The sequence below is a fragment of the Dermacentor variabilis genome, chromosome 4 (genome assembly GCF_050947875.1).
Source record: "Dermacentor variabilis isolate Ectoservices chromosome 4, ASM5094787v1, whole genome shotgun sequence".
Taxonomy (NCBI): Eukaryota; Metazoa; Arthropoda; class Arachnida; order Ixodida; family Ixodidae; genus Dermacentor; species Dermacentor variabilis.
The window spans coordinates 235,894,949-235,913,155 of record NC_134571.1 but is presented as its reverse complement, the minus strand read 5'-3'; the positions used below and the strand labels follow the sequence as shown (position 1 = coordinate 235,913,155).

Below are 18,207 nucleotides of genomic sequence, written 5' to 3'. Positions count from 1 at the left end.
TACATGTGTACGTACAGTCGAACCCACTTATAACGATACTGGTTTTAACAACATATCAGTTATAAAAACGAGAAGCAACTGCACCGCCAACTTTTGTATGTTTTCGATGGTGAGGAGGAGGAGGAACTTTATTATTGCAGGAACCGTTGCACGGTTTATTCCTGGGTGGTTCCCTCTCACAGGGCTCCACTGACGATCGCGGCTCGCCAAGCCTGGTCGAGGGTCGCCAGTTGGCTTCCAAGGTCCAGTTCGGAGAGTCTCGCCTGCCAAGACCACGTAGTGAGTGTGTGTGTTGTGACTCGTGGCGAAATTGTGTCGCCCGGACGGTCGGTGCATTCGTAAGTTATGTGCGCAAGTGTCGCTGTGTGGTTGCTGCACCAGGGGCATGTCCGCGACGTATATCTGTCTGGGGAGATTGCGTGTAGACGAAACAAGTGTGGGCATGTGTTAGTTTGCAGGTGGAGCCAGTCCCTTGCCTGGAGTTTATTGATAGCTTTGTGTGGGGGAGCGTATTGTGTTCTTCCGAGACGTTGGTCCTGTAGTATTTGTTGACTTGTTGTTAATAACTCGTGGGTCGCTCATTGGTCTGTCGGGGGCTGAAGAACGGTGTGGTCTGCCGCTCGGCTAGTGAGACCTCGAACTGCGCAGTCCGCCTCTTCGTTGCCCTGCAGGCCTTCATGCCCGGGGCACCAGACGATACCGTGAGTCCATTCTAGTGAGCGACCCAGGATTCGAATGGCCTGTATAGGGAGTGTTCCATTCATGTGTAAACAACATGCCGCTTGCGAGTCCGTAAGGACGCACGCGGACTTTCCCTTGCTCTCGGCGTCGCGAAGTGCGAGAGCGATCGCTGCTGCTTCTGCTGCTGCGCTGCATGTGGTGCGGATGGAGGCAGAGGCTACCAGGTTCCCCTGATTGACAACGGCAAGTGTGTATTAAATAACCCACTTACTGCAATACCCCGTTGCCACATTATCAGTTATAACGGTGAAGTCTGGCTGCTGGGTGTCCAAGCCGAAAGGTAGTGAAATGCAAAATCCTCGAAAAGAAAAAAAACAGAGAAATTTGAGCCACTGCAAGGTGAGCTACTGCTTCAACAGCCACCGCGCGCTCATTTTCTATCCATCTCCATGCGCCTCTACCCCGTATCCCTTCCACCACTCCGAAACATGAATGAACCATACCAACTACGCTGCTCAGAGATTGCTCACATGTTGCTCGCTGGCTTCTCATTCAGTGCAGTTCTGCAAACAGCTTGATTGCTCACATTTGTCTTTGCTGGCTGCATCGAAATCGTTCTTGGCCACACTGTTTTCAGCCTCGTTTGACCACTAGTTCGTTTAACTCGCCGCCGAAACGGAAGATGGCTGATGCACCCACTGATCATTGGTAATGCACGACGTTGCTGGTGAAAAGAAAGTGTACGGCTATAGATTTGGAAACTAACTGCTTCTAACTGATGAGATGATCATCACAAACGTGCTTGCATCAGATGACCATGGCGACGACGGCAGCGATGATGTGGTAGGGCAAGTTGCCTCAACGTTGTCCTCATAGGAGGCTCGGCAGATGATTCAGTCCCTCCGGGGCTTCGTTGCCATGAGGAACCTTCCGTTGCACTATGTGGAGTACCTGTATGCCTTGGAGAAGGATGTCGGCAAGCTTCACGTAAAGCATGCAAGCCTGACAGGCATAGGGTTTTCTCGTGCAAACAAGTGAGAAGTACGTGGCGAGATGCTTGTAGTGTTATCTCCTCAGCATTTCTTCTGGACTTCTCCAGCTGACAGGCTGCTGCGGCAGCCTTCTCGCAATTTTTAAAAAGGCCCCTTTTGGCGCCACCAAAAGTGATGCCTCTGTGGTGTTCGCATATCGCTTGCCATCCGAGACACCTCTTTGCACTTGTTATAGCAGCGCCATTCTTTAACGCTGGCAGCCATGGCTTGTTACAAGCAATCGGAGCGCCCAGGAAACAGTTAAACGAGTGAACACAATCAGTGGTGGGGAGGGGCACTGGCTTCCTCGCCATTTTCTCACATCAGCTCCGCCATCCCCTTATTTTGATTTTTTTCATGCAACCTGGTTATAACAATTATCGGTTATAACAATGGGATTTTCGTGGCACTTGAATATAGTTATAAGCATTATTATTAAAGCGAAGCTTTCTTTGCCTCTTCCTTCGACTTTCCGACTGCTGCCGCTGTCTGGCACACTGCGTCAGGGGGGTGGTTCAGAGCATGTGTAAACATGACAGGAGCAAGTTAGAGAGGAATGGCAATGCGAGAAACTCTTTTGGACTCCGCTGCATTCAATGTGCACAATGCCGTCTGGAGGTCTCTGGGAGTCGCCACATTAGCCTCTTGACAGCTGTATCTATCAGTCACCCCCTCAAAAGTATTGCAGAAACTGCAGCACTTCCCGTTCTACTAACGTGCGAGTCCACAGGGAACGTAGATAGAAAAAAGGGAAAGACATGTTATCCTGGAGGCTGTTAGAATCGCTAATCATTCAGTTGATGCCAGCTATGATGAACTGGACAGCAGGGACTATACCTGTCATTTACACATGCTCGTTATGTCACATGCTGGCTACATAAGTGATGACAATTGCCTGTCCAACTTGGTGAACAAGGAACCTGTACGCGGTTCCAAAACATCAGATATTTCATCCAACTTGGTCAGTGACCGTGATTTTTCTCACTCTATGCCTGACCAGACGAACTTTCGTCAAATCCTTCATTAAGATAGAACTGTAGCGGAGGGAGAAGAGGCAGTTCCCATACAAGGAGGGGAGGTGACGTGAAAGGCCATGGAAACCCTGCTGCTATATGACAGCGGTTGCTGGGTAAATGGATAAGCCTAAGTTCAAAATACGCTACTACCGCTACCATGCTACTTCTGAAAAATACACACTATGCAAATATGTCAACCGGACAAATTACGCAGGGCGTGCAGAAGCAGAGTCGCATTACTTGAAGCGCACCACAGGGTCCAGGTGACACTATGGAAGTGGTCGACCGTCAAAGCAACACTTCTGCACCCGCTGTGGTAACTTTGCAGCTATGGCATTGCTAGAGGTCACGGGTTTGATCCCAGCTGCAGCGGCCGCACTTCCAATGAGAGCGAAATAAAAAACACACGGGGACTTAGATTTTGAATGAATGAATGAATGTTTGATGTTTAATGGCGCAAAGGCCAAATATGGCCAAAGAGCGCCATGTCTGTGGTAATGAGTTCGCAGTGTAGTGATGAGCTCTATGAAGTTGGTGTGACGTGGCTGTAGAGGGGCCTTAAGAATAATCATTCTAAAATGTGTAAAATTTGTATTATAAGGTTATGGCCGTGACATGTGGCATGTACTATGAACATTAGGATGCATTTGAAAAGAATGGTACGATGTTTAAATATATCTGATTCTAAAATTGGCTAGAGCACTACTGCCTCCTTAGAGCCCTTGAAACACAAAGGCCAGGAGGCATGTGCTATGCAAAACAGTTATCGCAGCGGCATCCTCTGGAACGAGGATGCTCTATGAATTTATTGGACTTTAATATAACATGTAATATAACATCAATAAGGAAACCGAGGACCGCCTTGGTGTCAAAAAGTGGTTCCTTACCAAGAAACATAGCCGGGTGAAGAGGGATGTAATAACAGTATGCAAGAGGAAAATTTCTCCTTCTCTTGGCTTCCCAGCACTCCAACAGCACGTGGAGGACGGTCAGCCTCTCACCACATCTACCACAGGTTGGAGGTTCATTTCCAGTAAGTAGAAAATGATGGGTCCCAAATGTTTGTCCTATTCTGAGACGACAGAATAGGACATCTGTTCCCCATAATTTTGTTGCAGAGGGCCAAGAACCTAACTGTGGCTTTATCACATGCAGTTTGTTATTTATTTCTGCGTCCCACATGAGTTGCCAGTGGTTTCGCAGTTTCTTTTGTATGAAAGGTTTCAGATCTGTGACAGGGACCGAAGCAATAGCATGAACAGCATGTGATGCAATTGATGTGGCCATCTCGTCTGCCAAAACGTTACCTTCGATTCCCCTATGGCCAGGTACGCAGCATATGATGATATGCTGGTTAGATAGATAAGCTTTGCACAGGTCGGAATAGACCTCAATAAATACGGGATTTTTGTGTTTGCAGAATGACATCAAGGCGTTAACCACACTTAGGGAGTCTGTATATATTGTTACGAGGTTAAAAACAGCCAGACGTATATTTACAGGATATTTACAATAATCGTAGCGGCTGACAAGATGGTAGACAGCACGCGAAGTCCAGAGCGTTGTCTTCTTCCGACAAAGCTGACAACATCTTCTTCGTCAGCGTGTCACATGACCCCCGGCGGCGGAAGCACCGGCTCGGTGCTGGTTAGGAAGCGGGCGAGTGATACAACTTAAGATGCGCGACATGGAACACGTCGGAGCGATGCTGAGCCACGGTTGGCTCAAGAGGGGCGATTTCGTACGTGACGTCAGTTACGTTACGCAAGACATGGTAAGGGCCAGAGTAGCGTGAAAGTAACTTCTCCGAGAGGCCAACACGTTGCGACGGTGACCAAAGAAGAACCAGGGTGCCTGATGTGTAATGGATGTCACGATGGCGGGCGTCATATAAACGCTGCTGATTGTCCTGCGACTCCACAAGTCGACGTCTGGCAATATGGCGTGCTTCTTGAGCTTTGAGTATGGCTTCACGGACGTACTCGGACGTGGAATTCAGGCTAGCAGGCAGAATGGTGTCGAAAGGTAGCGTAGGGTCACGGAAACAAGAGGAAGAATGGAGAGAAGCCGGCGGTATCATGGCGAGACGAATTATAGGTGAAAGTAGCGAACGACAGCGCAACGTCCCAGTCACGATGGTCAGCGGAGGCATACATGGACAGCATGTCAGTAAGGGTGCGGTTAAGGCACTCGGTTAGACCGTTTGTTTGTGGATGGTAAGCAGTAGCAAGTTTGTGTTTAGCCGCGCACGAGTGCAGAATGTCGTTGACAACTTTAGAAAGAAAGTAGTGGCCACGGTCGGTGAGAAGCTGTCGAGGGGCGCCGTGGTAAAGGTTGACGTTCTTAGGAGGAAGTTGGCGACATCGGTTGCACAGCTTGTCGGAAGAGCCCGTGTGATTGCATATCGGGTGGCGTAGTCTGTTGCTACAGCAATCCACTTGTTTTCCAAATCAGACGTAGGAATAGGGCCTACAAGATCAACACCTACACGGAAGAATGGTTCTGATTGTACGTCAAGTAGTTGAAGGCGACCAGCAGGGAGTGTGGTCGGCTTTTTGTGTCGTTGACAAATATCACACGCAGCGACATAACGGCAGACGTCATGGTATAGACCAGGCCAAAGGAAGCGCCGACGAACATGGTCGTAAGTCTGTGACACACCAAGGTGACCTGCGGTCGGTACATCATGAAGGTGGGCGAGAACAGTCTGACGCAGATGCTCAGGCACAACGAAGAGTCGGGCAGGGCCATCCGGGTGCATGTTAGAGCGGCACAATATACCATCTTGGAGCTCAAACATGCGAAGGGAAAGATCGGCGTCGTTGAAGTGAGCCGTTGAATAAGGTGTTGCAAGGAGGCATCCCGACATTGTTCGGCTCCAATGTCGCGAAAAGCCACCAGAGAGAGAACGGTGACAGGTATGCTGGCCGCAGAAACGTCAGGAGGGTCGACAGGATGGCGCGACAAGCAGTCCGCATCTCGATGTAACTGGCCGGTCTTATATAGAACTGAATATTTGTATTCTTGGAGGTGCAGAGCCCAGCGGCCAAGGCACACTGAAGGATCTTTGAGGGACGAAAGCCAACACAGAGCGTGGTGATCAGTGATGACTGTGAATTGGCGGCCGTACAAATAGGGGCGGAATTTACCCACTGCCCAAACGAGAGCCAGACACTCGCGTTCGGTGATAGAATAATTGCTCTCAGAAGAGGAAAGAAGGCGGCTGGCGTAGGCAATAACACGTTCTCGCCCTTGTTGTTTCTGTGCCAAGATAGCTCCAGTACTGTGGCCACTGGCATTGGTACGGACTTCTGTTGGAGCTGACGCATCAAAGTGAGCGAGAATGGGCGGGGACGTAAGCAGCCCAATCAGCTCGGTGAAAGCACCAGCTTGCTCAGGGCCCCAAATGAATGCAGCGTCTTTATTGAGGACCTGATTGAGAGGGCGCGCAATGTTCGCAAAATTTCGGACTAACCGACGGAAGTAGGAACAAAGGCCTAAGAAGCTGCGAACATCCTTCGCACATGTTGGCACGGGAAAGTCTTTGACTGCCCGTATTTTATCGTGATCAGGGGGCACACCAGAAGAATCGACGAGATGCCCGAGCACAGAAATTTCACGACAACCGAAGTGGCACTTGGACGAATTTAGTTGTAGCCCCGCCTGACGGAAAACAGGTAGGATCGTCGACAGGCATTCGAGGTGTGTCGCAAAAGTCGGAGAAAAACGATCACGTCGTCCAGGTAACAGAGGCAGATGGATCACTTCAAACCATGTAGGAGGGCGTCCATCATTCGTTCAAATGAATGTGGCCACAGCATTACATAAACGAAAGGCATTGAACTGATACAGGCCATCGGGAGTAATAAATGCTGTCTTCTCGCGGTCCATGTCGTCGACGGCAATTTGCCAGTAGCCGGAGCGAAGGTCGATGGACGAAAAATATTGTGCTCCATGCAGGAAATCCAGGGCATTGTCAATGCGAGGTAGCGGATAGACGTCCCTCTTGGTTACCCTGTTGAGGCGTCGATAATCTACGCAAAATCGCCAACTGTTGTCCTTTTTAACTAGTACAACAGGGGATGCCCATGGGCTGCAAGAAGGTTCGATGATGTCTCGAGAAAGCAGCTTGTCAACTTCATGTTGGATGACTTGTCGCTCAGTAGGTGAGACGCGGTAGGGTCGCTGATGGATCGGGCTTGCATCACCGCTGTTTATTCGATGTTTTACGACAGATGTTTGTCCTAGAGGGTGCTCTCCAAGGTCGAATATGTCCCAGTATGAGGCAAGGAGGCAACGTAATTCATTAGCATGCTGGAGCGGAAGGTCAGGAGCAATCATTTTTGTTAGGGAATTCAAGTCTGAAGGGACAGGGGGCGAAGCAAGGGTTGAACACGAGGAGCTGTTACAAGTTAAGTCGAAATTTTGTAGTCTCTGGCCGGCGTTATTTGCGCCAGGGATATTCCGCGCGGGAATGCTTGTGTACAAAGTTCAAAGTTCACAACTGGAAGGCAGGACGCGTTGTCCGAAATGGTAATGAAGGTGTGAGGAAAAGTGACGTTATGCGAGAGCAGGACATCCAGATTAGGGGATACGATGTAGTCACCGTCTGGTATAGGTGGAATGGGGGAGACACCTATGTAGGTAACGGCACGGTGTGAGAGGCGAATATGCTCTGTGGAACATAGCTGTATCGGAGCACTATCGGGAGGGTCAATAGCAGCAGGTAGAGCGAGTTGCACAACACCAACAGAACAGTCTATCAAAGCGGAAAGTGTAGACAAAAAGTCAAGGCCCAGAATGAGGTTGTGAAGCAGTGCTCTAGAACATAAAATAAAACAGAAGTATGATGTTCGGCGGCACTCACGCGAGCTGGACACGTGCCAATAACGGCTCGTGTTCCACCGTCTGCGACTTGGACCACGGGCGACGGGGCAGGAGTAAGGACTTTCTTGAGACGATTCCGAAGCTGAGCATTCATCACAGATATGTGCGCGCCAGTGTCAATCAGAGCCGTAACAGGTACACCATCCGCATTCACTTTAATGAGGTTCCGATGTGTGGGCAAGGTCAGAAGAGGATTTTTGCGTCAGGTCGGTTTGGCAGCATCACCTCCAGGAGCTGCACCCGTTAGTTTTCCGGAAGGGTGCGCCGGAAGGAGCTAGGGGACGGTGATCGGCGAGATGGGGGCAATCGGGAGAAGCGGCGACGTGGCGAAGGAGAGCGGCTAGAGCGGGTAGGAAGAGAAGTGTCGCCAGAATTTGCTGGCTGCGTTTGCGGGGCGAACTGAGGAGCAGCTTGAGGGCCGTGGGATGAGTGGTAGGACCAGGGGGTCGAAATCCACGAAGATCGGCAGTGACGTGAAATATGGCCGATACGGCCACAAGTGAAGCATATAGGCTTGTCGTCTGGAGTGCGCCATTTGGCCGGATTGCGATACCGCGTACGCACCCGCAGCATTCAGGCTGCGGGTGCGTATGACAGTGCTGGACGGAGTGTAGTCAGGTCGATTAACTGAGCAGACGTTGGTCAAGCCAATGTTGGCCAATTCCTCGCACACGACGGACTGTATCAATGAGACGGTCGCCTGGCAATTGTCGGGGCCATGGGTTGGGGTTGTGACAGGAGATGCGGCTTGTATTTCACATCGGATGATATGTAGGACGTCATCAGAGCGATCGGGTGTGGGTGGACTGCGGAGGTCTTCGCAGGTGGACGTAGCAGCCGTGTTGGGAAGGCGGGGAAATGGCTGGGCAATGCGGCGACTCTTGGCTTCTTCGAACTGCCGGCATTCGATAATAATGGCTTGCACAGTGGAAGAATTCTTGAAAACAAGGAGATGGAAGGCATCATCTGCTATGCCCTTAATGACATGTGCAACCTTATCAGGATCGGACATCTTCGGATCCATTTTGCAGCACAGAGCGAGCACGTCCTGGATGTACGTGAGGTAGGATTGAGTGCATGTCTGGACACGCGAAACGAAGTCTTTTTGGGTGACGCGCTGACGTCCAACAGGCTAGCCAAACAAATCTTTCAGCTTCTGTTTACAAATGTCCCAGCTGGTAAGTTTCTCCTCGTGGGTCTGAAACCATACGCGTGCCGTGCCCACAAGCTAAAATATCAAATTAGCGAGCATGATGGTCTGATCCCAGTGGTTGCTGGAGCTCACCCGCTCATATAGTTGAAGCCAGTCTTCAACATCAGTGTCGAGAGTGCCAGAAAAGGTTCCTGGGTCGTGAGGTTGTGCTAGAATGATGGTGGGCGTAGGTGCCGACGGGCCCAAAGCATCCTCGCCTTGTGCTGGCATTGTACATGCAGCCAAGGAGCGCCCGCAGCGTAAATCAGTCTTGATAACGATCCCGCAACCTCCACCAAAAATGTTATGGTGTCAAATACAGTCAGACGTATATTTACAGCACATTTACAATAATCGTAACAGCTGACAAGATGGTAGACAGCGCGCGAAGTCCAGAGCGTCGTCTTCTTCCGACCAAGCTGACAACATCTTCTTCGTCAGCGTGTCACAATATAACAGCTTTTTGGAGTTTTGATTTCCTTACACACTTTACAGCCGACAAAAGTGCGTAGGCCTCGGCCATAAAGATACTTGTTTCTGGATGTAGTACATCCGATTCCGAGAAGGATGGACCGACGGCTGCATAGGACACTCCAGCATGTGACTTGGAGGCATCTGTATAGAACTCTGGGCACGAGTGCTTGTACTGAATTTCTAGGAAATGCATTTGGATTTCGACCTCTGAAGTGTGCTTCGTAACTTTTAGAAAGGATACGTCACATTCTATCACCTGCCAATCCCAAGGAGGTAATAGCTTGGTTAGGTGCATTAAGCGATGCTCGAGGAGTGGGACATGCATTTCATCGCTAAGCTCCTTCACACGCAGCGAGAAAGGCTGTCTTACAGAGAGACGATTGCGAAAAAGTGTAGCGCACATCATATCGGTAATGGTATTAAAACATGGATGTTCAAGATTAGAGTGCACTTTAAGAAAATATGTAAAGCTGATGTATGATCTCTGCAGGTGGAGTGACCATTCATTCAATTCGACATATAAGCTTTCAATCGGGCTTGTTCTGGAAGCGCCCATGGCTAAGCGGATACCTAGATGGTGAACGGCATCTAGCATCTTTAGCGCGCTCGGGGTGGCAGAGTTATATGCCACAGCACCACAATCCAATCGTGACCGAATCAGGCTCTTGTAGAGATTAATTAAACACTTCCTGTCACTACCCCATGTAGTCTGGGTTAGAAGTTTCATTAGGTTCATTGTTTTTAGACATTTTTCTTTAGGATGTTTCATGTGTAGAAAGAAAGTGAGTCCATAGTCAAGTATAACATCTAGAAATTTGTGCTCTTTGTTTACAGGTATTTGTTGTCCATAGAGTTCTAAGCAAAGATCCGGAAACAGGCCTCTCTTTCTTGTAAAAAGAACACAAGAACTCTTGTGAGGATTGATTTTAAATCCATTTTTCTCTGTTCACTTTTACACTTTGTTCAAGCCATGCTGTACCTCTCTCGCACACTGCGAGGTTACAAGATTTGAAACCTATTTGAACGTCGTCCATGTAGAGAGAATACAAAATGGTCGGTGGTAAGGAAGCACGAAGTGTTGTCATCTTAACAATAAAGAGTGCGCAACTGAGCACACCTCCCTGAGGTACACCAGTTTCTTGTGTAAAAGGACATGACATACATTGCCGACTTTTACCCGGAAGGTACGATTCGACAAGTAGCTTTCTATTAGGTTTAGCATATTACCATGAATGCCCATTTGTGACAAATCTCTCCTGATTGCGTAGCGCCATGTTGTGTCGTACACCTTCTCCATATCGAGGAATCTCGATAAGAAAAACTGCGTGTACAAATGCGTCACGGATATTTCCTTTAATACGTACCATGTAATCTGTTGTGGAGTGCCCTTCTCGGAAGCCGCACTGACAGGGATCAAGCATTTTGTTCATTTCAAGGAAATGGATGAGTCGCTGATTAATCATTTTTTCAAATACCTTACAAAGGCAACTTGTGAGGGCTATCAGGCGGTAACTTGCCACTGAGGAAGGGTCTTTGCCTTGTTTCCAAACAGGGACCACAATGGCTTCTTTCCAATGTGGTTGGAAGGTATCCTACAGCCCAGATAGTGTTGAAAAGTGTGAGTAGTGTAACTTGCGCATCCTTGTGTAAGGTTTTGAGCATTTCATACATGATTCTATCAGATCCCGGTGCAGAGCTCTTGCATGAGCTCAAGGCAGCTCTCAACTCTGCAATGCTGAAAGGTCAGTTGTACGGTTCATTCTGTCGGAATTTTCTTATGAATGGATTACATTCTTCTATTTGTTTATATTTGAGAAAGGGTTTTGAATAATGGCTTGAACTTGACACGCTCTCAAAGTGCTACCCAAGTGAGTCTGCTTGATCAAGCAGGGTATCGCCCTGTGTGTTTACCAAAGGGAGTGAATATTGTCACAGTCGGTAATGTGGGAAAAGGAGGACGATGATGGTGGCCTTGGAGACGACGAAGAAGAGTGTAGCATTATCGCTGCTCTATGCTTGCTGGCTCCGCCATTAAAAGCCATCTGTAAATAGACGCACGCTTCTTCCTTCCCGTAACATCTTTGGTGGACGTGCGGGGTAATCACTTGCGCAAGACGGAGCTCCGCTGCGGACGTAACCTGGCCGCCATGTCATCCGAAGGAGAGAGTTCAACCACGGCCCCGTCGTCGCCACCAACGGTCATCCTGGCTCAGCCTTGCGACCCTGGCATGTTTTCCGGGATCGACAACATTGACGTCGATGACTGGTTGCAGAATTACGAACGGGTCAGTGCACACAACAGGTGGGATAACACGCTTATGCTGGCCAATATAATATTCTACCTCAAGAAAACGGCACGGGTCTGGTTCGAAACACACAAAAAAGAGATTACGAGTTGGGACCAGTGCAAGTAGAAGCTTAGAGATTTGTTCGGCAAGCCCGTCGGCCGCCAACGTGCTGCGAAGAAGGACCTTGGGACCAGTGTGCAGACGTCCACTGAATCTTACGTGGCGTATATCCAGAACGTCCTCGCCCTCTGCCGCAAAGTGGATAACAATATGGCAGAGGCAGACAAGGTCAGCCATGTTTTAAAAGGCATCGCGGACGACGCGTTTACCCTGATTGTTTACAAGAACGTAACAACGGTCAATGAAATCATTAACGAATGTTGCCGCTTTGAAGACGCGAAGAGTCGCCGCATAGTTCAACAGTTTACGCGTCTACCTAATACCGCAGCTTCATTGACGTGCGAAGGCGTTTGTCCGCCGCGTGCGCCCACCTCCTGCGAGAACGTCGTATGTATCGTTCGGTGAGAAATCGAAGCAGCGCCTCTTGCCACGCCAGTGACGCAGTGCTTTGACGATTCCTGGCCGCTTGTGTCTCTCCTTCAGTCGGTAATTTGCCAAGAACTTGCCGATGTGGGCCTTCCGTTTATCTGCTCCGCCAGCCGTCCTGACTTTGCTTCGTCTGCTGCCTCTGCCCCTGTTCACCGGAGCCAATACGGTCCATATCCGAGCTATCGCAATCCGGCCGAATGGCATACACATGACGATAGACCCATCTGCTTTAACTGTGGACGTGTGGGCCAAATCTCTCGCCACTGTCAAAGTTCCTGGCCATCCCACTCTCGACCAAGCTTTCCCGCCTACCGCCGCTCCCCACTGAATCCTCGCCCGCCATCACTCTCCACTGAGGCTGAAGACGCTCCTGACAACGCTCGAGCCACGGCGACCAGCCGCTCGCCATCACCACACAGTCGCCGCTCTCCGACAGGAAACTAACTGGGGCAGCTAGAACCCCGGTCTGAAATTCCTCTGCTGACCCTGCCTACTAATTGGAACCTTCTGGATGTGGACGTGGATGGTTTGCCCGTTACAGCACTCTTCGACACTGGAGCCCAAATTTCCATCATGAGTGCAGAGCTTCGAACGCGCTTGAAGAAAGTACTGACTCCTGCTCCGACTCGACTGCTCCAGGTCGCTGACGGTGGAACTCCGGCTGTACTTGGAATGTGTGCTGCTCGTGTCAGTGTCACCGGTCCCCACACGTCCGTTTTGTTTAGCGTGCTCGAACGTTGCCCTCACAATATTATCCTCGGACTCGACTTTTTGGCCGCCCATTCTGGTCTGATTGACTGTTCCGCCAGCGTTGTACAACTTGACCTACCACTACCTGTCCCCGTTGACCTTCCTGCTCATGCTCCAACTCAGCTTTGTTCCACGGATTTTATACGCCTGCCATCTCTTGCAGCAACCTGCATCCCTGTCTTAGCCTGCCCACCTGTACCTGACGGAGACTATGTCCTTACTCCCGCGACTTCAGTCCTGCTTTCTCACAATGTCGTCTTCCCGCACACTATCGTTTCTGTTGCGGACAATCAGACATATCTTCCCATCCTAAATTTCGGACAGTGCCCACAAGTACTTCCTCGAGGCATGTCTCTAGCCACGTTGTCACCGACGCACGAGTGCCACATTTCCGCTCTATTTGTTGCGCCGTCTTCGACCAATGCTCATTCTCCGCCGTCTACATCAGCCCCGACCGATGACATTACAAAGATGATTGCACCGGACCTTTCGACCCAACGAGCCGCAGGGCTCCATTGCCTCCTCGAGTCCTACTCTGACATTTCCGACCTGAACGATCGCCCTTTGTGTCAAACTACGGTCGTGAAGCATCGTATAAATGCCGGCGATGCAGCACCTGTTCGCCGACGCCCATACCGGGTGTCGTCTTCTGAGCGACAAGTTATCCAGAGCGAGGTTGACAAGATGCTTGCCAAAGGGATTATTGAACACTCTTCCAGCCCGTGGGCGTCCCCTGTTGTTCTCGTCAAAAAGAAGGATAACAGCTGGCGATTCTGCATTGACTATCGTCATCTAAACACGATCACCAAGAAATGTATATCCACTTCCCCTCATTGACGATGCTCTGGATTGTCTCCACGGTGCTACTTATTTTTCATCTATAGACCTGCGCTCTGGATATTGGCAAATTGCCGTGGATGAAATGGACCGTGAAAAGACCGCATTCGTCACACCAGACGGCCTATATCAGTTCCGGGTAATGCCTTTTGGCTTGTGCAATGCTCCGGCGACCTTTGAATGGATGATGGACATGCCCTTACGTGGTTTGAATTGGTCCATCTGTTAGTGCTACTTGGATGACGTCATCGTATTCTCTTCAACTTTTGCGACGCATCTTGAGAGACTTTCATGTGTTCTTTCTGTTTTTCGCACCGCTGGCTTACAGCTCAACTCGTCCAAGTGCCACTTCGGTCACCGCCAAATAACCATGCTCGGACACGTCGTCGATTCGTCAGGCATTCGCCCCGACCCCGTTAAAGTTCATGCTGTGCAGAATTTCCCCGTACCAACTTGTGCCAAAGATGTTCGCAGCTTTATTGGCCTTTGCTCGTACTTCCGCAGGTTTGTGGAAAATTTCGCCCATGTTGCCCGTCCCCTGACTGACCTCCTGAAGAAAGGCGTTCCTTTCTGTTGGGGCTCTGAACAGGCGTCTGCTTTCTCGCAGCTCATCACGCTGCTCACCACACCTCCTGTGCTCGCCCATTTTGACACCTCCGCTCCGACAGAAATCCGCACTGATGCCAGTGGCTACGGCATCGGCGCAGTTTTAGCTCAACGCCAATATGGGCATGACCGCGTCCTCGCCTACGCCAGCCGCTTTCTCTCTCCCGCAGAGCGCAATTACTCGATTACCGAGCGCGAGTGTCTCACCCTCATTTGGGCGGTGGGCAAGTTCCGACCCTACATATATGGTCGACCATTTACAGTTACAACCGACCACCATGCCCTTTGTTGGCTTTCCTCCCTCAAGGATCCCACCGGACGCCTCAGTTGCTGGGCCCTACGGCTACAGGAATACACATACACTGTGGTCTACAAGTCGGGTCGTCTACATCAGGACGCCGACTGCCTGTCTCGTCATCCCGTCGATGTACCGGACGGTTTAGTGTATGTTGCACCGATCTGCGTTCTTTCACTCTCTGCCTTGCAAGACATTGGCGCTGAACAACAACGCGATGAGTCGTTACGCCCCATTATAGAACGCCTGCTCTCTGATCCGTCTGACCCATCTCTTCACATGTTCGTACTACAAAATGGCATCCTGTATCGCCGCAACATGCACCCCTACGGGCCCGAGCTCCTAACCGTCATTCCGTCTCATCTGCGACAGGTTGTACTGCAGCAACTGCACGACGTTCCCACCGCTGGACACCTTGGCGTCACGCGGACCTATGACCGAATTCGGCAACGATTTTTCTGGCCCCGTCTCAACCACTCCGTCCGGCGCTATGTTGCCGCGTGTGAGTCGTGTCAACGCCGGAAAAAACCAGCTGTGCCTCCCGCCGGACTGCTGCAGCCTTTGGATATATCGGCCGACCCTTTTTTTCGCGTTGGCGTTGATCTTCTCGGACCATTCCTTATATCAAATGACGGAAATAGGTGGATTGCTGTGGCTACGGACTATACAACTCGCTATGCCATTACTAGAGCCCCACCGACCAGCTGTGCCACAGACGTCGCTGATTTCTAGCTTCGCGACGTTATCTTGCATCACGGTGCACCTTGTCAACTTCTCACCGATCGTGGCAGATACTTTCTTGCCAAAGTCATAGACGACCTACTTCGATCATGTGCTACTAAACACAAACTTACTACCGCCTACCATCCTCAAACTAACGGTCTTACCGAATGCCTTAACCGCACATTAACTAACATGTTAGCAATGTATGTTTCCTCCGATCATCGCGACTGGGACATTGCTCTACCATTTGTCCCGTTCGCCTACAATTCCTCGCGCCACGACACAGCTGGATATTCACCCTGCTATCTCCTCTTCGGCCGTGAGCCGACTTTGCCTTTCAAGACTCTCCTTTCGACCACACTCGACTCGCCGACAGAGTACACTCGGGATGTCATAGCCACAGCAACCCAAGCACACCAGATTGCCCGCATTCGTCTTTCTGCTTCACAGACACGCCAGAAGTGCCGTTACGACCAGCGCCATCACGACGTGCACTACGAACAAGGTGCTCTTGTGCTAGTTTGGTATCCAACTCGGCGTGTTGGTCTTTCGGAGAAATTCTTCTCGCGGTACTATGGCCCCTACCACATCCTTCCCCAGGTGACCCCTGTCACATATGAAGTGTCTCCGCTGGAGGCCATGGTGCCTTCACCTCTCTCTGACATCATCCACGTCAGCCGCCTCAAACCCTACCTTTCTCAGACCGAAGAGCCGCACCAATAAGGTGCTTTTTCCGACGGGGGTGATGTCACAGTTGGTAATGTGGGAAAAGGAGGACGATGATGGTGGCCTTGGAGACGATGAAGAAGAGTGTAGCATTATCGCTGCTCTATGCTTGCTGGCTCCGCCATTAAAAGCCATCTGTAAATAGACGTACGCTTCTTCCTTCCCATAACAATATGTTTGTCGCCCTCTTATCCCCAGACTTTGGCCTCATCTGTATACGAGTTGATGCACAATAAAAACTTCTGCCAACTTTCTCTTCTGGCCTGTCGGCGTGTTCTCCTGCCTTGAGACTTTACTTTTGTGAGGTTAAGAAGATTCTCTGCAGTGGGAGAAGCACATAACGACCCCCACGCTTTGTTCTGTTTCCTACGAGCGATCCTACATTCGTCGTCCCACCATGGTACACGTCATTTGCATGCCAAACCACTTACTTCGGATATGCATTCAGATGCAGCATTTATTATGAATGCTGTAAAATACTCCACAGCAGCATCAATTCCTAAAGAAGACATGTCAGCCCATGAAATACTAGTGAGTTCGAAATTTCTCCCAATCGGCTGTATCAATCTTCCACCTAGAGCCTGTGGAGGATATTCATTTCCTTTAGATGTTCTTAGCAGTATGGGGAAGTGGTCGCTCCCGTAATGATTGTTGGTAACTTCCCATTCAAATTCAGGCAGTATAGATGGGGAAACTATGCTAAGGTCGATTGAAGAAGAAGTTCTGTTTGCAAGACAGCAATATGCGGGTTCCTTCTTATTGGGAAGGCATGCACCAGAAGAAAAAAGGAACTGTTCAACAAGACGACCTCGCGCATCTATACGAGAGTCGCCCCACAGGCAGCTGTGTGCATTGAAATCACCAAGAATAATATAAGGTTCTGGCAATTCATCTATAAAGGACTGAAATTCATGTTTGTTTAATTTGCAATGTGGGGGTATGTAAAGCAAGCAAATGGTGATGAGTTTGTTTAGGAGAACAACTCGAACCGCCACTGCTTCAAGGGGCGTTTGTAGCTGTAAACGTTGACATGAAATGCTTTTCTGAATAACAATGGCAACACTGCCGATGATGCGACAGCATTATCGCGATCTTTGCGAAACGTAACATACTGTCGGAGAAAATTTGTGTGTTGTGATTTTAGGCATGTTTCCTGTAAACACAGCACTTTAGGATTGTGTGCGTGGATGAGTACTTGCACATTATCAAGGTTTCTAAGAAGACCTCTGACGTTCCATTGAATAATTTGTGTATCCATATTGGAAGTAAATTGGTGCTGTGTGTACAGAAACAGAAGTAGTGGTTGCAGAGATTACAGAGATTAAATTACAGAGCCCTTTGGAGGCCCTGTAACATGGGTTTTGTCCTTCTGGAGCTTTGAGGGTGCCTCGCTGCTCCTTAGGCGCTTGGTGCGCCGTGAGGTTAGGTGTAGTGTCCATTGATTTTTGTGAGGTGCCGGACACGCGCTCTTGCAAGCGAGAAGTTACTCGAGAGAGTCCCGCCTCAAAGGGCAAGACCCCTGCACCCACCAGCCCGGAGGTCGATGGGGCTGCCTATGGGATTGAGCTGCGCCGGCTGTTGCCAGCGCTGGAAGTGGCCATGGAGGCTGAGGCAGCCTTGGCTGTGCCCACCTTTGGGGCCACTATCAGTCCTGCGGGATCGCTGCGTGTAGCGCAGGTTGCCGCAGATAACTTTTGTGGGACCGGCAACCCAAGGGTAGCCTGGCCTGTTTGCTGGTTGGGTGGAGGAGGCTTACCTACTTCCACCCTGGAGGCAGGAGCCAAAGGTACCTGCTCGCTGCACGCAGGCTGGGCACTTGGCATTGGCCTCTGCGACGCCACCCCCCGGCGCGCTGCAACAGCAAAGGTGTGCTGTGGAATGGTGAGCACCTATTACATACCTCCTTGAAAGAAATGTTCTCGTTTACTTTTAGAGTGATAATCTGCTTTTCTTTTTTCCAGTTTGGACAAGATCGGGAGTATGCTGCATGTTCACCATCACAGTTCACACAGTGAGGTGTCGCTTCACACTTGTCTGAGGCGTAACCTTGAACTCCACATTTCACACATGTGAGTTTACCACGGCAGCTCTGTGATCAGTGGCCAAATCTTTGGCATTGGAAGCATGTTCTTGGATAAGGAATGAATGGTCT

The 18,207-nt window shown here is 50.0% G+C and overlaps 1 protein-coding gene across 5 annotated transcripts in view; it reads right to left on the bottom strand.

Moving 5' to 3' along the window:
- Positions 1-18,207, bottom strand: part of LOC142580215 (nitric oxide synthase-interacting protein) — a 249,724-nt gene that overhangs the window by 35,387 nt on the left and 196,130 nt on the right. The window lies entirely within an intron of this gene.